Here is a 7,376-nt window from a genome sequence, read left to right on the forward strand (position 1 = left end):
TATAACACTTACATGGAGGCAGATTTGAACTCAATGCAATGTGAAGCTTTCTGGAAATTAGTTACCTAACAATAAAACTCAATCAAAGATTTTCTTCATTAGAATTGTGTTAGTAGATATAGCTACTCTTTATCAACTACAGAAGAAATTGCTGCACTGGCTGGAGTTTGAACTAGATCAAATAAGACTCTTTCTGACCATCAAATTTCTTAAACTTTATCATGATAACCTTCATAAAGGTTTATGGTAATTACCCAGGTTTAAAGCGAAGAGAAACTAGTGTTTATGTCTAATATTTTAAAGCAAATTAGCAATTAAAAACTCCTGAACTGGGTTTGGTTCTAATATTATTTAATGTGGTACGTAGGCATTTCTCTCTGATTGTTTCACAATTTTATTGAAAAATAAATGACTTTCTCTGAAAATTCCAGGTAGTTTAAACCATAATATCATTCCATATTGATTCTTTTAGCCAATAATTCTATTCCTATCCACCTTCTCTGTGTTAAAAACTAATGATTCAATCAAAACCCAAAATATAGCCTTCTGACAAACAAATATAGTTACTTCTTACTTCGTGCTCCCCTACCACTCTAATAAGTGCTATAAAAGAAGTCTGCACACTGAACTGTAATTGTTACCTTATGTTTCCGTGTTGTTACTTAGATTTTGAGGATTATAAGTCAGAAAATATATCTATATTTTGAACCTCCTATATCAGAAACATTTCCTTATTTCAGAAACATTCATTTGAGTAGACATTTATTATGTGTTGTTTAGTGAACATTAACCTTTTACCTTGCACATTGAATGAAGGGTGTATGGACCAAGGGCAGTAAAAGAACCATGTACTATGTACAGTGATTCTCCTCACTATCTCTGTATGGTACAGATGGTCCCTGACTTACAATGGTTCGACTTACAATTTTTCAACCTTATGAGAGTGCTAAAGCAATATGCATTCAGTAGAAACCATACTTTGAATTTTGATCTTGATATTTTCCCAGACTAGTGTATTGTGGTCCAATACTCTCGTGATGTTAGGCAGTGACAGTAAGCCAAAGCTCCCAGGCAGCCACATCATCACAAGGGTAAACGACCGATGCACTTCCAACCTTACCTGTACCCATGCAGCCATTCTGTTTTCACTTTCAGTGAACTACTTAATTTTTTGAATTAAATTAGAGGAGATAATCAACACTTTATTTTAAAATAGGCTTTGTGTTAGATGATTTTGCCCAACTGCTAATATAAGTGTTCTGAGTATGTATAAGTTTAGCAAGGCTAAGCTGTGATGTTCAGTAGGGTTAGGTGTATTAAATGCATTTTCAATTTATAATATTTTCAATTTGCAGTGGATTTATCAGTATGTAACCCCATAATATGTTGAGGAAGATATGTACGTGCCATAGACCAGAAGCTAAACTGGGAGAATACACTGAATCTGGACCACAGACTGTTTTATTTGTTTGGCTTGCCAATGATTTAAACTGCATCTATTATGAACATTTAAAGATTAAATTTCATATAATAATCTGGATATCTGATTTTCATCTAGAAATAGTCATGCTATTGTCGCTGCATTTCATCATCCTTGAGCCTTTAGGAAGGGCATACATATTTTGATTTGCCACACTTCCCACAATTCCCTATTATCTCCTGGCCACAAAAGCTAAAATACATGTTTACATTTATCAGCCTACAACAACATACTGTCCACTAGATTCTTGGTCCTCTTCACCTTTGGAGTTTGGAATACCTGCTCCAAATAATTTCTTCTTGAGATGAAATCTGGTACTTAGCTTTCTAACATAACAAGGAGGTATATCCCATATGTCTTTTTCTGTTCAGGATATAAAGCCTTTAAAAGAAAAATATCAGGAAATTTATGGTGATGGAGTGGGATGGGGTGCAGTGAATAAAGGTTTATAGCAATGCCTTTGATTTATAAAGATGAAAGTCTTCTTCATTTCACCAGTATGCTAATACAACATAAGTAATCATACATATCCTCTTTCTAACACAAATACCATTAGCTAATCTATAATTCCTTGACTACAGCTACAAGATGCCAAAATGGATTCATTCAAATGGTGGTATATAATCAGTGGCAAGCACAAACTGACTGACTACGTGCTATAGAAATGTCAATGGAAAGCAACACCCAAAAGTGTTTGGGTATATAGGCTCTGATGTCAATCCTAGCTCTGATACAGCGAGCTTGCTCTGGGACAATCAACTAATCTCTCTGTACTTCAATTTAAAAGCCTCTAAAGTGAAGAATATAAATAATGTTTACTTCTTAAGAGTTTTCAAGGATTATTGAGATAAAACTGTAGTAAAGTACTTTGAAAAATGTCCAGCCCATTAAAAGGACTCAACAAATAATAGTTGTTTGTCTATATATAAGAAAGTTGGACATTAATAAGTAATACTCAGTGTTATGTTTTAGCATAAACCCTTCTCAGCTAAAGTATTTAAAAAGTAAAATTTGAAATGTACATCTTCACAATAAATAAACAAGATGACAAATGTTTGATTGTTATTAGGCCAATGTTGCACAATTGATGGATGATTAATTTTCATTATTTATACACAGTTGCATTAAGAGCAACTGGTGTTTAACAGTTATTTAACTTTGATTCTGTCATTTAACAAAAAGAAGTGTATTTCAAATGAAGCTCATAAATCCCATACTTCACCTGACAGAGTCTCAAATCTCACTTTTGTAAGAAATTATTGAAGTTGTCTCTCAATCTACGTATCTGTTGCAATGCTTAAGGAATGACTTTCTTTGAGCACTGGCAGGAATTGCAAGTGAAATCTTCAAAATAGTAGCAAATGACTTTTAAAACTATCTCCCTGGATTACCGTGAGAGGGACTATATAATTCTTGCTAACCTTAGCCAGGAAAAGGCAACTGGACTGAGTATTACCTAGAAATTTCTTCCCTCACTTGGGATTATTTTTCCTTTATTTTGTTTTCTGTTTCTCACTATTAAATTTCCCTTAAAATTAAAACCTGAGGCAAAAAGTAATTTCATTTCAACAAGGGCACAAAAAATTAGAAATTCACTGATTAAACTAATAGTCTATATACTGCTCCAGATACAATCTGTACAATCAAGGGGACTGAGAATGGGCATTGACAAAGGGCATGTCAAATGATTTTGAGTGGGGTTGATGGCCAGCCTGAGATAGAATATTGTAAATTTTCTGTTATTTGCTTTTGTGATTGTTTCCAGATGTCCTTGGAGATTATAGTTGCTCAAATATAATTGTGTTGGTAATTTAGTAATGTAATGATTTTATTTCAAAATTTTAATACAAACCAAGAACTTTGCCACTGAAAAATTGCATCTTGTTTCCAAAAACTTTTCTAGGACTCATGCCACTTACCAATACTATTTAAATATTTTTTTTATTACATTTATTTATTTTTGATAGAGACAGAGCGCAAGTGGGGGAGGGGCAGAGAGAGAAGGAGATACAGAATCCGAAGTGGGCTCCAGGCTCTGAGCTGTCAGCCCAGAACCTGACGCGGGGCTCAACCTCACAAACTGTGAGATCATGACTTGAGCTGAAGTTGGACACTCAACCAACTGAGCCACCCAGGCGCCTGACCAATAGTGTTTAAAGTTTGGATGTCATACAATTTATTGTTCAAACTGAGGCACTTTTAAGAATGAAATATAATTAATAACTACAGTAGAAATATAGGATTAGACTATCTCAGGAAAACTAGGGTATATAAGCACACTGATTATAAGAATATTTACTAGTGGGGTGCGGGGGTGGCTCAGTTGGTTAAGCTCAGGTCATGATCTCACAGTTTGTGAGTTTGAGCCCCACATTGGACTCTGTGCTGACAGTGTGGAGCCTGCTTGGGATTCTCTTTCTCCCTGTATCTTTCTCTTGCCCTCCCCCACTAGCTCACTCTCTCTTGCAAAGTAAATGATAAATAAACTTAAAAAAAAGAATATTTGCTAGCTATTTTCTCTTTCAAATAATTTGCTTGGGTCGACGATTAAGACCTGTGGAACAATTATAAGAACTGCTTTTATATGACACAGTTTAGATGAGGTGTTTTTACAGAGAAACTAAAACAGAACAAAAAGCCTGTGGTACTTTAAAGTGAGGATGGTCAGAGGGATAGTGTTCCTCTCTCACCAGTTAGAACTATCTTGCTATATTGTCAAGACTGGACCTTAGCCTGATCAAGCCCGGATTGTTTTATTTCACACACGACAATCTCTCATCATAGTGTCCTGCAACAATTGGATCTGAAACTAATATAAGTTTATCCTTCCTTACTAGCTCACTCGTAGAATATCTTACACCACTACTTTCAGATTGGTATAAAAGTAGTCCAATCATGCCTGACAATGCAGGATCTATGTGGGTTAGTGTATCTGCCCATTTGCTCAATGCTGCTGTTTCTGTTGCCTTCTAAAATATTATTTTATGCAACTTGAAAGAATTTGCTGGTCAGTTTATTTATATGTATGTATTTTTTTCTGCATAAAACTGCTATGGATCTGTGAGTTAAGAATTTTGTATCCTTTACTTTTGTCAGATAATGGTATAGATAAAATTCTGCATCCAAGAATCCATAAAAACCCATCGTTGGCATACATTCTTCTCAGCAGGGTTCCTTAATTTTAGTGTGCTTGGGAATCTCACGAGTCTATATCCAGAAATTTTATTTTGTTTTATTTTTTTAAGTATTATGTGCAACTTCCAGTAGTCTCTTTTTTAAAATCTCTTTATAATGTTTACTTATTTTTGAGAGAGAGAGACAGACAGAACATGAACGGGGGAGGAGCAGACAGAGAGGGAGACACAGAATCTGAAGCAGGCTCCAGGCTCCGAGCTGTCAACACAGAACCCATTGCAGGGCTTGAACACACGAACTGGGAGATCATGACCTGAGCCAAAGTCAGAGGCTCAACCGACTGAGCCTCCCAGCACCCCCAAAAATTTTATTTTAAAACTTACTGGGTAGGATACTAGGACTTAGCTATTTTAACAAAGTCCCAGATGATTTTAATATAGGTAGTCCATGGGCTTTGTTTTGTGAAATAGCTTTGCAACAGATATTGAGAAATAGATTCCATACAGGTAAACCTCCTATGAGGTGTTCCTGTATATGTTCCTATGCAAAATATCTTAATATCTTAATCAAGAAGCTTTTTTTTCAATATATGAAATTTTTTGTCAAATTGGTTTCCATACAACACCCGGTGCTCATCCCAAAAGGTGCCCTCCTCAATACCCATCACCCACCCTCCCCTCCCTCCCACCCCCCATCAACCCTCAGGTTACTCTGTTTTTTTTACATTAATTTATACATTTTTAATTGGTTGCATATATTAACATGTACTATAAGATTTTTTTCTAAGAAGCATTACATAATAAATGGATACTGTAAAAAGATCTGATTAGTTAAAAGTAATAAGCATTAACAGATACATACAAAGCTCACAAAGCTCAGCCTGATCAGACTGGGTGTGAGCCTGTAATGAAGCATGGGGCACCAGCCTTCCCAAGTGGTAGCCTTCACAGGAGGGAGGGGTGGGGGGGGGAGGTAAAAAGACCACAAGACCGTTAAAAAAATCAGATAACTAATTAGACACAGATTAACTGTAAACAGTTCTCTCTCCCCAGTGGACAAAAAGAATAGCTTCTGATGCCGACTCCACACCAGAACGATTTCTACAGCTTGCCTGTCCTGGCTGCCATACGAGGGCTGATGTGGTGGGTGGGCAGACCCCGATCGAGTCATCACAGGCCTGGGCTGGAGTCTGTCTGCTTGTGTCAGGTGTAGGTATAGGGGTGTGTGTGAGTGTGTGTGTGTGTGTGTGTGTGTGTGTGTGTGTGTGTAAGGGTGAGTATGTTTGTTGGGGTTTCTTTTGGCAGCTGGATTTGAGAGATGACTTTATGTTTTGTTTGGAAGAGGAGAGGGGGCTTGTGTTGGAAGGCCTAAGTGTGTTCTTTGTTTGTGAAGGACTCTGTGCTCTGCTCTCACTGCCCCTTCAGCAACTGCAGCTTTCCGCCAAGGCCTTGGCCCGGTCGTTCTTGTCCAGTTTGATGGGCTTGGGGAATTCGTTGTATAGCTCCGCCTCTGTTTCCTGTTTAGGTGCATTCCGTGCAATCATCTGGAACCCCTGCTCCACGTTGATGGCATCCTTGGCACTGGTCTCGAAGTAGGGAATGTTGTTTTTGCTGTAGCACCAGGCCTGTGCCCGCTTTGTGGCCACTTGTCTGTTTTCCAGGTCAATCTTGTTTCCCAACACCACCAAGGGGAAGTTTTCAGGATCCCGGGGACTGGCCTGGATGAGAAACTCATCTCTCCAGCTATCAAGGGTGTTGAATGTGTTGGGGGCAGTGACGTCAAATACCAGAACGCAGCAGTCTGCGCCTCTGTAGAAGGCCACCAAGGGACTGGAACCGTTCCTGTCCTGCTGTGTCCCAGATCTGCATTGTAACTAGTCTGTCATCCACCATCAACTCCTTTGTCAGAAAGTCTGCTTCTATTGTAGCTTTGTACTGATTACTGAATTTCTTGTTCACATACTGGTCCATGAGTGATGTCTTACCAACTCCAGAATCTCCCAGGATGATAACCTTCAGCAACACTTCCTTCCTAGAGGTCATCCTTCAAACGCGGCCTCTCTGCTGGGGGCTCCGGTCCGGGAGCATAGCTAGGGCCCCCACCGAGGAGATGAAAGAGAGGACAGAGGCAAAGAAGGCCAAGTTCCGGTTCCAGAGGACTCCTTGGCACTCCCCAAGCTTTCACCCTGTTCTCAGTTTTTAAGAGTCTCTTATGCTTTGGCTCTCTCCCACTCTAACCTCTTTTTATTTTTCCTTCCCCTCCCCCATGGGTTTCTGTTAAGTTTCTCAGGATCCACATAAGAGTGAAACCATATGGTATCTGTCTTTCTCTGTATGGCTTATTTCACTTAGCATCACACTCTCCAGTTCCATCCACGTTGCTACAAAGGGCCATATTTCATTCTTTCTCATTGCCACATAGTACTCCATTGTGTATATAAACCACAATTTCTTTATCCATTCATCAGTTGATGGACATTTAGGCTCTTTCCATAATTTGGCTATTGTTGAGAGTGCTGCTATAAACATTGGGGTACAAGTGGCCCTATGCATCAGTACTCCTGTATCCCTTGGGTAAATTCCTAGCAGTAATACTGCTGGGTCAAAGGGTAGGTCTATTTTTAATTTTTTGAGGACCCTCCACACTGTTTTCCAGAGTGGCTGCACCAATTTGCATTCCCACCAACAGTGCAAGAGGGTTCCGGTTTCTCCACACCCTCTCCAGCATCTATAGTCTCCTGATTTGTTCATTTTGGCCACTC

The 7,376-nt window shown here is 38.7% G+C and overlaps 1 pseudogene; it reads right to left on the reverse strand.

Moving 5' to 3' along the window:
- Positions 1 to 5,830: 5,830 nt before the first annotated feature.
- Positions 5,831 to 6,710, reverse strand: LOC101080531 (annotated as a pseudogene).
- Positions 6,711 to 7,376: the final 666 nt, after the last annotated feature.

The sequence above is a fragment of the Felis catus genome, chromosome B1 (assembly GCF_018350175.1).
Source record: "Felis catus isolate Fca126 chromosome B1, F.catus_Fca126_mat1.0, whole genome shotgun sequence".
In the NCBI taxonomy this organism is placed as follows: domain Eukaryota; kingdom Metazoa; phylum Chordata; class Mammalia; order Carnivora; family Felidae; genus Felis; species Felis catus.